The sequence below is a fragment of the Mus musculus genome, chromosome 19 (genome assembly GCF_000001635.26).
Source record: "Mus musculus strain C57BL/6J chromosome 19, GRCm38.p6 C57BL/6J".
NCBI classification, from domain to species: Eukaryota; Metazoa; Chordata; class Mammalia; order Rodentia; family Muridae; genus Mus; species Mus musculus.
The window spans coordinates 21,102,999-21,116,482 of record NC_000085.6 but is presented as its reverse complement, the minus strand read 5'-3'; the positions used below and the strand labels follow the sequence as shown (position 1 = coordinate 21,116,482).

General features: G+C 42.6%; 1 long non-coding RNA gene across 1 annotated transcript; it reads right to left on the bottom strand.

Moving 5' to 3' along the window:
• Positions 1–10,944: 10,944 nt before the first annotated feature.
• Positions 10,945–11,773, bottom strand: 4930554I06Rik (RIKEN cDNA 4930554I06 gene). The gene is made up of 2 exons (NR_126458.1): positions 11,731–11,773; positions 10,945–11,490 (listed from the first exon to the last, which is right to left on the bottom strand). It is a non-coding gene; the product is annotated as an RIKEN cDNA 4930554I06 gene (long non-coding RNA).
• Positions 11,774–13,484: the final 1,711 nt, after the last annotated feature.

Here is a 13,484-nt window from a genome sequence, read left to right as displayed (position 1 = left end):
GGCCATCAATGGGAGGAGAGGCCCTTGGTCTTGCTAAGATTATATGCCCCAGTATAGGGAAATGCCAGGGCCAGGGAAGCAGGAGTGGGTGGGTTGAGGAGCAGGGAGGGGGGGGTATAGGGGATTTTTGGAGAGGAAGCTAGGAAAGGGGATAGCATCTGAAATGTAAATAAAGAAAAATATATAATTAAAAAAAAGAAATATTTGACTTTTATCCCAATGCTTGGTTAAAACCCAGAAGAGATGTTTTTTTTTTTTTTATATTACAAGACCAAAAAATATAAAATGTGCAAGAAAAATATCTCCTCACTAATGTGAGAACTGCTCATCATCCACCATTTCTACCCTCCTGACTTATAAAGACGTTACAGACCATTGCATGCTCTGTGAGATCTTACTGAGGTAACCGGGCTTACATTGTTTCAATTCAGTCTCTGCTTCCAAACTGCAGCTTACAGAGTTTGTAGGATGTGTGACACTGCAGTCAATGTTCAGGTAAAGTTGCAAAAGGGATTTGCTCAAAGCCACTCATGCTCATCAAAAATGGGGAAGGAAAAGACAGGCATGTCTAAGGCTGTAAATAGATTTTGCTGACTAGGAAGGAGAGCTGTATTTCAGAAGATATGGGGAAAAGGAGCACTTGGTTTTATGATTTACAGTTTATATTTCCGATAACTACTTAACTCAAGTTATGGGATGGGAGGGGGCAGTTGTTTTTGAAACAGGGCCTTGCTATGTAACTAAAGCTAACCCTGAACCTATTATGTAACCTAGACTGGATTCTAACTTAAAATCCTCCTGCCTCAACCTCCTAAGTGTAGGACTGCAAATTTGTGCTCCACTCCTGCTAAATTTGGTGCTTTAAAGTGAAACACCTTTCCAACGTTACCCAGTATTTGCTTTAACGAAATGATCTTAGAATTTCTCAGGTAGAAAGGCGAGTACTGAAGAAAGTCCTTCTACCAATACTTGTTGTCATGAAGGGAGCCATCTCTGATTCCAGCCTCAAGAACTGCTTTGGGGATTTATAGTTAGATGACACTTCTGTTCGGTAGACGCGTACCTGTGTAAGTACAGATTCCAGAAGGGTAGTGAGAAACTTTCTGAAGATACCAACTTAAGATGGGGTATAGACATCTCATGAGTTTGAGGGTAGTATATGAATATGTTTCAGATGGATACGTTGCGGGCAACATGTTGGCAGACTTCTAAGAGTGAAACAGAGTATAAAGCAAGGTAGCTGATACCCCAAGTCAACCTTACTCAATAGACCTTGTGTGTTAGTTTACAAAGAAATATGTTAAGCAATGTGAGATGGTGAATGCCTTTAATCTTAGTAGTTTGGAGGCAAAGGCAGGCAGGTCCCCTTGAGTTCTAAGCCAGCCTGGTCTACAAATCAAGTTCTAGAGGGGCCAAGACTACATGGCAAGACCTTGTCTCATAAAGACAAATGAAAATTATCTTTGCAACTGTGAGTAACACAGGTCCTGTTGTTTTTAGCATTTCCCACCATTTGGCCCAAAATTATGATGAGTCTTTAAGGAAGGAAGAACAAGACTAGAAACTTTCTGAAGATACCAACTTAAGATGGAGTATAGACATCTCATGAACTTGAGGGTAGTATATGGATATGTTTCAAATGGGAACCCATTCCTCCCTATGAGCATTCCTGGCTGGGAACAATCTCAAACAAAAATCAATAGGAGGAGCATGTTCTTCTGTCCTGACCTGGCTGACAGCATTGGCCACAGAGGCATCGATGTACGACAACCCAGAATGATTTGGAAGAACCTCCTCAGAGATTCTGGTTGATGTGGTGTGAATACGAAGCATCTCCCCAAAGGATCATGATGTAAATGGATGACAGTCTGCCATTGATGGTGCTAGTTGGGGTGGGATGAAAACTTTAGGATACGGGGCCGAGGTGAAGGAAGTAGGTCAGTGAAGGTGAGTCATTGAGGGTCATTCATCACCCACCGTTTCCTGCCTCAGTCTGCTTCCTGTCCACAATGATGTAGACAGCTGTCTTCTACCATATAATCTGGCCTTCCATAAGGCTTTGCCCAAGAGCATGGAGCCAAGCAAGCATACATTGGACCCTTTAGAGACCTGAGCTATAGTCAATCTTTCCTCTTTTAAGCTGCTTCCGGCCAGGTATTTTGTCATGGCAACTTATATATTACCACTAAGAGAAGAAGGAACACTTAAAAAGGAACTGCAATTCCCTCAAGACCACGTTTAACTGAAAGTCAGAGATTATTTGTCACAGGGTAATAATATCAACAGACATTTGAGTGACTATTAAGAACCATCATTTTTTCAGTAGTTTTTTTTTTTGACGATCGTGAAATAGGTAACCATGGCTTTTTTTTGCATCAGGTTGTGTCTCATGCCTGGTTATGCAATAACAGTTTCATGCCATCCCCATGCACCTATTTTCCTATTCTATAACTTTTGAACAACCTTACCATTTTGCTTCCTGTACTACAGATTTAACACTGAGTCTCACACATGTTAGACAAGTCTTCTACACCAGCTTGGCTCCACGTTCTGTTTCCATGAAAAAGTTTCTTTCTTCCTCCTCCTCCTCCTCCTTCTTCATTTTTTATTGGTTATTTTATTTATTTACAGTTCCAATGTTATCCCTCTTCCCAGTTTCCCCTCCACAAGCCCCTTTCACCTCCTCTGACCCCCTGCCTCTATGAAGGTACTCCCCCACCCACCCACTCTCTCCTGCCTCACTGGCCGATCAGTCACCTATCCTGGATCATCAAGCCTCTGCAGGACCAATGGGCTCCCCTCCCAGTGAAGCCAGATAAGGCCATCTTCTGCTACATATCCAGCTGGAGCCATGGGTACCCCCTGTGCACTCTTTGGTTGGTGGTTTAGTCTCTGACTTTCTTTTCTTTTTTTCTTTTTTTCTTTTTCTTCTTTCTTTCTTTTTTTCTTTCTTTCTTTCTTTCTTTCTTTCTTTCTTTCTTTCTTTCTTTCTTTCTTTCTTTCTTTCTTTCTTTCTTCTTTCTTCTTCTTCTTCTTTTTTTTTTTTTCTGACAGGGTTTCTCTGCGTAGCCCTGGCTGTCCTGGAACTCAGTCTGTAGACCAGGCTAGCCTCAAACTCAGAAATCTGCCTGCCTCTGCCTCCCAAGTGCTGGGATTAAAGGCATGCACCACCACTGCTGACTTTCTTATGTGAGTCATATCGTGTTGTTCAGCAGAACAGGATATGCATCCCCATTAGAAAAGCAAGGAGTTTGGGGGCCAGCATGAGATGGCTCAGGTGGCAAAGTCATTTTTGTCAATCTCAAGAACTTGAGTAGAAATTCTAGGAGTGCTGGCCAGTGGTGGCGCACGCCTTTAATCCCAGGACTTGGGAGGCAGAGGCAGGCGGATTTCTGAGTTTCAGGCCAGCCTGGTCTACAGAGTGAGTTCCAGGACAGCCAGGACTACATAGAGAAACCCTATCTCAAAAGAAGAAAGAAAGAAAGAAAGAAAGAGAGAGAGAGAGAGAGAGAGAGAGAGAGAGAGAAAGGAAGAAAGGAAGGAAGGAAGGGAGAGAGAGAAAGAGAAAGAAAGAGAGAAAGAAAGAAAGACTAGGAGCGATGTGGTACAATGAGAGAACCAATTACTATAACATTTGACCTCCACACATGTATATGGGCACACACAAGTACACACACACACACACACACACACACACACACACATTATTTTTTTTAAAAAAAGAAGGAAACAATTTGATATGAGGGAAGATTCAATATAAAAATAGCTATTTTAGGGTGATCATTTTCAAATAAAATTGAAAGCTATTGAGAGAGATATGGGGATGATTTCTCTATGCATGTCTTATGATTCTATAGGGTCCTACCAGATCAGTACAATACTTAACATCTACTCTGTCTTATATGCTTGAAACTACATTAGAGATCAGGAAAGAGAGAAAATAAAGACATAAACTTGGCCACAAAGGATCCTTCTATATAAAGGAATTGTCAACTTATAAGAAGTTTAACAGGTATATTTTCTAACAGAAAAGAAGCATCAACCAGGTTTTTTGAGAGTGGTTCAGGACCGTTTCAGAGAGGATAGCTCTCTTGGCTTGGGTTTTGAAGGCAGGTAAGGTAAAGGTGACCTTTTCACTTAAGGACAAACACCTCATGCAAACTCAGGGAAACATAAAGCAGGATTTTATGAACAGAAGCCCATACAGTTTCTGCATGGGCTATCCAACAGGAAAGTTGGTAATATCAAGAGTGTATACATCATTTTGGAGAAAGCTGGGGGTGAAGACGGAGAGGTAGACTTCTGTGGGTCACTGGAAGTCACTGGAAGGATGTGGGTTTGCCATGACTGGCAGTGAGAAACTAGGTTTGGAAGCAGAGTGGTATACCCAGTGAAGGGTTTCAAAAATGGCGCCGTGAGACTCATATCGAAGACATCCTTTTCCCATCTTGGTTTCACTTCCTTATGAAATCCTTGTTCATGTAGCTGTTTGCAAGGCTCCTGATCACTCTAAATTCATGAACATCAATCCTATGAGAGTATAGAAGTTAAGTGTCAAATACGAATTCCAATTTTGTGAACCCAGTCTTTTGTTGTTGATACCTTTGCCAGGAAAAAAAAATCAATTTTTTTTTGTCATGATAAAAATAGTTTGAAGTTGAGAGACTAGTGCTCATGCTATTTCCAAGGGACTTTTTTGAGCAGTGGAAGTCCAGCTTGTCAGCTGGATCCAGAGTTTCAATGTTTATGTTATAACAGGGAAGACCCCTGGTCTTCCAGATACAGCAAGATTTTAAAGAAGTATTTTAGGATTCACTGTAATACATCAGAATCCACAGCCCATTCAGGCTTCAGTGTAGTTTGAACCTTTTAACAAGATTGAAGACTCTTTTTGAAGAAGACAGCTTGCCATAAACTAAAGCACTAAATAGCAAAAGTAAGGCACTTACACTGTGCTAGAATAATAAGTTCTTGTTCTAATTCAAAATGTTTCTGATTTATATGTGCTTATGAGATGTATTGCAAAGATCACTGCCTTTTGTTTTTACAGCAGCTTGAATAATTATGCACTTTTTTTTGTAGTTACTATGAAAGAATTAAAGTCTCCAAAAGTCTGTTGTACAGGGTCTACTAGCATAGGTGCCGACTAGACATTAAATCATAGCCATTCTTGCTACAATAATTTCCTTTATTATGCTGAAACTTAATATTGGCATAATAAAATCTTATCTCTCTGTGTGTGCGATGTGTGTATGTTTGTGTACCAGGGAGTTCATGTGTCACCAATGTGTTGTGGTTTGAATATGCTTGGCCTAGGGAGTGGCACTATTAGGAAGTGTGACCTTGTTGGAATTAGTGTGGCCTTGGTGGAGGACGTGTGTCACTGTGGGGGTTGGACTTGGAGACTCTTCTAGTGGCCTGAGAGAGGGGCTTCTGTTTGCCTTTGGAAGAAGATGTAGAACTCTAAGCTTCTCCAGGGCCATGCCTGCCTGGATGCTGCCATGCTTCCCTCCATGATGATAATATACATTACTTCAGAATCAGTCAGCCAGCCTCAATTAAATTGTTGTCTATAAGAGTTGTCTTGGTCATGGTGTCTCTATATAAGAATGGAAACCCTAAGACACCGCATATATGTGGAGGTCAGAGAACAACTTGTTGGAATTGATTCTCTCCTGCCGTTAGTTCCGAGCATTTAAAAACTCAGTTTACCAGCTACACACGAGTGAGCCAGGGTGTCTTGAGAGACCAGTATCTTCAATTTTTAAAAGAGCTTTGGAAATGTTGAATATGGAACATAGTGTGAGTAGCTGCTAGAAGGAAAAGCTCTATATTTTCTTGTGCTTGAGTGTATGTGTTTATGTGCGTGGGTACATAGATGGGTGAGGTTGCGTATGAGAGAGATTGGTATGAGAGATCCCAGCACCCACATAAATTTGTCATGTCTATAATCCTGGAGTGCAGGAACTAAAGGGTCCCTGACACTGGCAAGTGAGTTAATAGTAAGTTCCAGGTTCAATGAGAGACACCGTCACAAAAAATCAAGAGTACAATTGAAGAAGATATCCACTGTTGCGTTCTAGCCTCCACATCCCTGTGCACGTGTGCACTCACAAACACACACACCCCATCCACAAATGCACACACACAAACACACCTAAAAGCCATACATGTAAGCTTGCTATTGCTGATATTAGTGGGTCAAAAGAAGCTGTGTACAAAAAAAATGTATGCAGTTACATGTGTTTCTCTTAGAAGTTAAGCTTTACATATTTATCAACTAAGGCATTAAATACCAGCCAACTGGAATTCAGCACAGTGCAGATGTTAACAGGAACCTCATATGTTTAGCATTTGTCTCCACAGATTAAAAGTTTCAAGACGCACGTGGATAACCTGTTAGAACTGTGGGAAATCATTGAAGATGAGAGACTGAATGAGAGAAGGAGATTATACAAGGCTATAACCCACGGAATTCAAAATGATAAACAAAACACACACACACACACACAAACACATACACACAAACACATACACACATACACACACACACATACACACACATATGGGGGGCGGGAGGAAGGAATGGAAAGAAACATATTTAGAAGTGCTACATTCATGTAGCCAAACACTATCATTAAAATAAAAGCATTTAATACATATCACCAAAAAAAAAAGGGAAGCCTGGATAATAAGGTTGTACATTTAATGCATCAGTAAATAAAACATTTTATTTCCAGTTATAAAGGTCTTCAAGAATGTTATTGGTCATTATTTCCAATGAGCAACTATGTTCCCAAGGGCACTGAGTATAATAAAGTGAATCTGACAATATGCTTACTTTTAAAAGCTGATGCGCTTTGGTTATAAGAATACATTGGAAAGGGTTCTCCTCTCCTGTTGGCAGAAATTCAAGCACTCAAACATTTTGTTTAGGAAGAACTGGGAAGGTGTATGTTGGTCAGGCAAGGAGTTAGCTGACTGTGTATAGTGGAATATGGTCCTAGATACCATGAAAAGATGCATCATCACCACCACCATCATCACCATCACTACCATCACCATCATTATCATTGTTACCATCATCATCACTGTTAGCAGCATCAGCAGTCAGAAATGTGAATTTTCTGGTTTCATGCGGGACCTATGGGGAATCACAACCTGAGGATGGACCCCCACAGCCTGGATTCTCATAAGCCCCTGAGAGGTTGTTGGAACTTAAGCTAAAGCTTTGATCCTAATGGATATAGCAGTTATAAACAACCTGGCCTGACCTCCAGCAGTGAAAGAACATGTACAGATACGTGCTTTTTTTCAAAATCAGTAATGAATGTGCTTGAAGACCCAGCAAAGGCCTTATCCTCTGAAACCTGCTAAAGAAGAGAGAACCGGACTCCCCCTCCCCCACTCTTCTGCTGCTGCTCAAGATCCCCCAGGCAGGACAGGCCTCTTCTTACTCATGATTTTGTCCTTGTGGTAACTGCACAGTACCTAGTAATTGAGATGCTTGTTAACATGAAATGGGAAGGTTGGGAATAAACAGATGGAGTATGATTTATTGTGCCAAGGTAAAATCACTACTTTAGAGTAGAACGGAAACAAACAGGTAAGAGTGAGGAACGGTATACATAGGTTCCAGGCAAACAGCAGAAAAGAGAACAATAGTCCTGGAGGGAACTGGACAGACATGTTGGGACAGCTCCTGTGAGTCACCTACCGCTGAATCTTGAGTTGCCTCTGACCTGTCAGAAGTCAAATCCGGTGTTACCTATGTCCTAGTCTGATGAAGCCAGTGTTTTCAGTTACTTTAAGTTTATTTTGAGGTTGGATTTCTATTGAGCAGCCAGCACTGTGCTTAGAGCTGGCTGAATGAGGCGCTACTTTATAGATACTTAGTAGTGTTTTTTCAACCATAGCACTGGTGTTATTTGAGGCCTGATGGTCCTGAGCTGTTGCCAGCTGTCTTGAGATTGTCTGAGTTGCACTCCTACCTTTGGCTTCTACCCAACAGAGGCTAATAGGTTCCCACACTTCCAGGAGGAACAAACAAAAAAAATGTCTTCAGGCATGGCTAAATGTTCTTCAAAAGACATGTCTTACAATTGAGAATATCAGGAGTGATGTCAGATGGAGGCAGGGGGGTCCGAAATCTTTAAAGTGCCATGTCAATGCCATTGGGGTGGCAGAAGATTGGAGGCCCTTAACGGGGTGGGAGACAGGGAGAGCCGAGGGAAATTTAGGGAGTGAGATGGGGCTGCATCTCCGTGCCTGAGCAGCGGGTAACCTGGGGGAGACCTGAAGGCCCGGCAGGTGAGGGGAAGGACAGAAGAACGAGGTACTGGGAATGAGCGATGTCAGGCTAAAGACAGGGGTGAGAATCTGCAGAAGTCTGAGACAGCTTAGGACATTAAAGACACTCAAGGCAGGGAAGGGCAATCAGTCAGTTCTTCTGCAGTGTAAACTGAGAAGGGTGAGCAGGCTCAAGCAGGAACCCTGAGCCAGAGATAACACAGTGCTTCACAGCCCAAGGTCAGTCCTCTATCCCCGAGGACAGTGAGCTTGCCACTATTCACTCCCTTCCCTCCAGGTCACTGAACACCACACCACACCCCCCCCCCCAACACACACACACACAAACACACACACACTGTCCTTGATCCTGATGATTGTAGACGTGACATATTTTACTTCTTCACTGATTGCAGAAACCAGTGGAGACTTTGCAAAACATCACACACCTTTCTCTTGGGATTTGGGGCACCCGTACTTAAAAGGAAGCATAGACTTTGAAAATGGAGGGGGGCGGGGGGTTAGCAATATATTTAATCTGAAATCATTCCGACAAACAAATACACCAACAAACCGAACCAAGCAAGCAAGCAAGTAAAACAAACAAAAACCAAAAGCAAGCAAGCCGTTTTAAGGATAAATATTGTCATCTGTCTGACTCTCTTGACTGTAGTAAGCTTCTGTTTAATGTTTAGCTTAGTTCCTGGTTAGGCAGGAGGAGTTTGCCCAGTGTTTATTGGATCACTATGCTTACTTTGTTAATAATGGCAACAACACTTCTGGAGGGCATAATAATCCACCATAAACTGTGTAAGGAGGTGAGCTCATGTGATCATTATAACAACCGGAGCTCAAAAGAAAAAAAAAATTAATTGTTTGCCTGTTACACATTTTATCTTACCCTTAACCCATTATTCTGCCTTGCTTTCTGTCCCTCCCATGAAAGCAAATTGATAAAAAATTATTTCCTATCTCATGTGTTTAGTCTCACTGTAGGTGAGATTTAAAAAAAATCACAACTGATAGATGGAAAGTGTGGTTACATATTTTCAATTTTTTTTAATCCTGCAATTACAGACTAGCAATAGAGCGCGTGCCCTTCCAGGTGCAAGCTTGCTTTTGCAAGTTAGGAAACATGGCCACCTGGCTGTTTGGTGCAGAGCCGAGGTCAAACCTAGGACGCTACCTTCATACACTGTGGTGATCGCAGAGACACACACAGGTTAATGTTTATGCCTGTTGACTCAGTGTCTCGAAGGACACGCCACCAAATCTTCACAGCCAGGCCCTTGACTGTGGTGTATTCTCTCCTTTAGCTTGTCTTATGTAGAAGGATGCGTCAGCTGAAGGCTGACTTCAAGGGCAGAAGAAATAGCATAGTCGAGCAGAACAGCATGTGTGCTCGCCTCTTCTTCCATGGCTGTACTTGGCAATACTATCCAGGTGTCCACGTCCAAATATAATACCTTGTTTTTCTTTTTCCGCTGAAGAGGAAACAAAGTCCTAAGAGGCTAAATGTTGCATGGGACTTTGTTAGCCAATTCAACATCTGTTTGCATCTTTAAAAAAAAATGACTCATATCTATTCCTTATAAGTAGGGCAGGAGGGCAGCTGGAATTTCCCAGCTCACTCTGTGTCACTGCTTCCTGCTGCTCTTTGTCCTCCCAGGCATATTTTATTGGCAAAAAGAAAAAAAAAAAAAGAAAAAAAAAAAAGAAACAAACACTGTACTACCTCGGGGCAGCTGCCTGCGCTGACTCACGCCTCTTCTGTTTGTGTTGGGAAAGCTGCGGGCAAAGCAAGGACCTTCCTTTAATTACAGTGTGAATAACCAAATGCATTCTGAAACTTTGTTACTCAATAGCTCACCCAGAAGGAACACTGATGGTATCCAGCCAATCAAAGGCCATCTGCCGACTACAATCGGAGCTTGTCACTGATGGCAAGACCCAGTGGGTGGATCATCACCAAAAGAAGGAAAAACATAGTATGAGTTGTGTTTCTATCTTAAAACAAAACAAAAGAAAACAACCCCAAACTGATCAAACAAAACCCCCATTCCTCCTCACATGTCCTCAACCAAAGCTGAGCATCTATTGGCTTGATTTATTCCTGAAACTTGAAAACCTATGTACTCAATTTGGAAGGAGGAAGGCAAAGGGGGTGTGTGGGAGTGGGGACAGACAGAGACAGACAGACAGAAAAAGAGAGACAGAGAAGGGAGGGGAGAGAGAGTGGGGGAGCAGGATCTACAAAATGGTAACATTGAACACCGGAAGAAGAAGAAGAGAGGACCTTGTGAAGATCTAGTCAATTCTCCTGACTGGGGTTCTCATTTTAGGACTCAATTTAACACACTGCCCTGCTCAACCTTTATTGTTTCATTTCCTATGCAACTTGTCTTAGACAGTGGCTTTGTTCTGATGTCTTTAATACATTCCAGTGATTCTCTATGTCAAACAGAGAAGGGGTGGGGCAAAAAAAAAACAAAAAAACAAAAAAACCCCAAAACAAAAAACAAAAAAAAAACCCTCAATGGATACAATTAAACTACCTCTACATGTTCAGATTTTTAAGATCCTACTTAATTGAGCAAGCTCTGTTTTGCAAAACTTAATCTACAAGAGAAGAAATAAAAATTTAAGTCAGTAAGATTAACTTCTCAGTTCATTCGTTTACTTTTAAATGTTGTATTCTGACCCAAAGCATTTCCCCATCCCTCCTGGGTGCTTTAGAAGAAAGTAAATCAGGCGTCTAAACCCAGAAACAAACTCCCGTGGAAAACCAAACCAAATCACGATAAAAACAAGACCAAAGAGAATAACAATAACAAAACTTTCAAATAGCCAGCATGCTTCTAGTTAAGCCAGCAAGGCCTCCGGGTGGGCAGACACAGGTACCCATGGACATTGCGGGTGAAGAGGTCTTCTCTTCTCTTCCTGGTTGTGTCCTGCCCACAGTGTAACCCTAAGCAAACACCCAGCACAGGCCATGGAGAGAAGCTGAGTCAGGCCTTGGCGATGGGCCTAATATCACATTTGAAGTGGGTTTTCTTAAGCACTGGATGAGCAGATTTACCCCTGGGGGTCTTCCCTTGACCCCTAGCTGGTCTTCCTCTTGAGAGCGAGGCTAGACTGTGGCTCCAAAGTCTCCCAACTTAAGAGTCCAGCCCAAGGTGCTCCGTTGCTTGTCCTTGGGTTCTACTGATTTAAAAAACAAAGATCTTCTCAAACCTTGCTTAAAATGGAACCTTCTGGATTCTATCTCCAGACACTACCCCTGTAGCAGCCCTGTGGTGGGGCCCAGGCATCCACCCCGAAACCACAGGTTGATATTCTGGCATTTCCTGGTTTGGCTCTGATCCTTTGGGGTTGTTTACCAGCCCAGCGTGCGCGAGAGCTGCAGCCTTTCCTCAGCCCTCCCCCATGCCAGTGACTCACTCCTGGGGTGGTTACTAGTGCCACTCTGGGCATTGAGGAGACTGCCTGCTCCCTTGATGCCTGCTGGCTTTACTGTTTGTTCCCTCCTTGACTTGTCATAGGAGAGTATGTTATTGTTCCTCTTGCTCCTGCTATCAGACTACAAGGACCAGTGTGGTTTGCATCACAGAAGGGGCGTGCCCTTGGTATTTTCCTGTTCTATCTACTGTACTCAGGTTCTATTATCACGTGATGGGGCGGGGTGGTACTGTGGCCTCCAATAGAACCTTGTGACCTCAAATACCCGCAGATGGTCCCCTCACTTGTTTTCTGAGTCATGAAGGAACCATCCGTTGATACAATCCGACAGTACTCCCGTTTTCTTCCACTTCTTGCTCTATCGGAATTCTGGGCAGCTCTTTCAAAGACTAAAAGTTTGTAGCTGCCTCAGATTATATATTGGAATCCTAGTCCCACAGAGGTGGTGTTAACAGATAAAGTCTATGGAAGGAAGCTAGGATAGGAGTGTGGAGTCCACATTCATGGAATTAATGTCCTTATAATCAAGGCCCTGGAGAACTAGTGACCTCTTGCACCATGAGAGGACACAGAGGAGGAGCCATCTATGACAAAGCAGGCTTCTTTAGAAATCAGTCTGCTAAGTGAACATCCTATCTTCCAGAACTGTGAGAAACAAGAATTGTTCCCCCCCCCCCAAAGCTATCTAGTGTATGGTCTTTTATAAGACATATAACTTATCCTTCTGATGGTTCTACATATGAGGACCTCAACCACTGACATCCATCTACCCACATTCCTGGGTATCTGAGGTAGCTGGGGGTTGTTGCAGTTTGAATGTGAAATGCCTATTGCCAGCAGTTGGTAACACTGTTTTGTAAGAAGGTTATGGAGTCCTTAAGAGAGGGAGCTTCACCAAAGGAATTACATCACTAGGTGTGGGACTTGACCTTGTAAGGGAATAGTCTAGGCTCAGGAAGCCCCAAGACCACGTTCTCTGCACAGTGGAGATTTATTTGCCCCAGAGGGACAAAGGCAGAGAATAAGAGACAAAGACAGGAGATAAAGGTCAAGGAAACAGGAGAAGGGAACAAGGGAGAGGAGGCAGGGGTATGTCCTGGATTGGGTCAGAGGACTACCTCTGGCTAGAGAGGAGACAGACACACAAGCAAAGGGCAGTTTATAAATGTAAAGGGGGAAACGCTGTGTTAGAATGAGGTGTTTAATTTTAACTGTACAGGCTAAGGGGCTTTTGATTGCTGGACTTCAATACTTTGATAGAGCTTGGTGGTCAGCCTCAAGAGGAAGAAGTAGCCAAATAAGAGAATAGACCTTGGAAGCCAGCTTTTAGGGATGTAATCTAATGGCCTTTAGTAAGGCAGAGAGAATGGGGGAAAGGACAAGACCAGGCAGAGTCACGTGTACCATGCTCAGGCTGGCTACAGTCCCTTCAGACATGGTGGAGTTTGGGAGTTTTAAAGGCTTGTTTGTTTGTTTGGGTTTTGTTTTTTAGTAGCAGTTTTTAGTCTGCCTTCTAATCCCTACATACTTTTAAGCTAGAAAATATGATCAACTGATTTAGGTTTCTGCTGCCGTAGCTTCACTAATATGGCTGACTGTATCCCTTCGAACTGTATGTCAAAATAAAAAATAAAACCCATTAAAGCCCATTTTTAAGTTGCCTTTGTCCTAACCAAGGCATTTACTCACAGCAACAGGGAAAATGATGTATAATACCTAGGTTTATCCACTAAGCT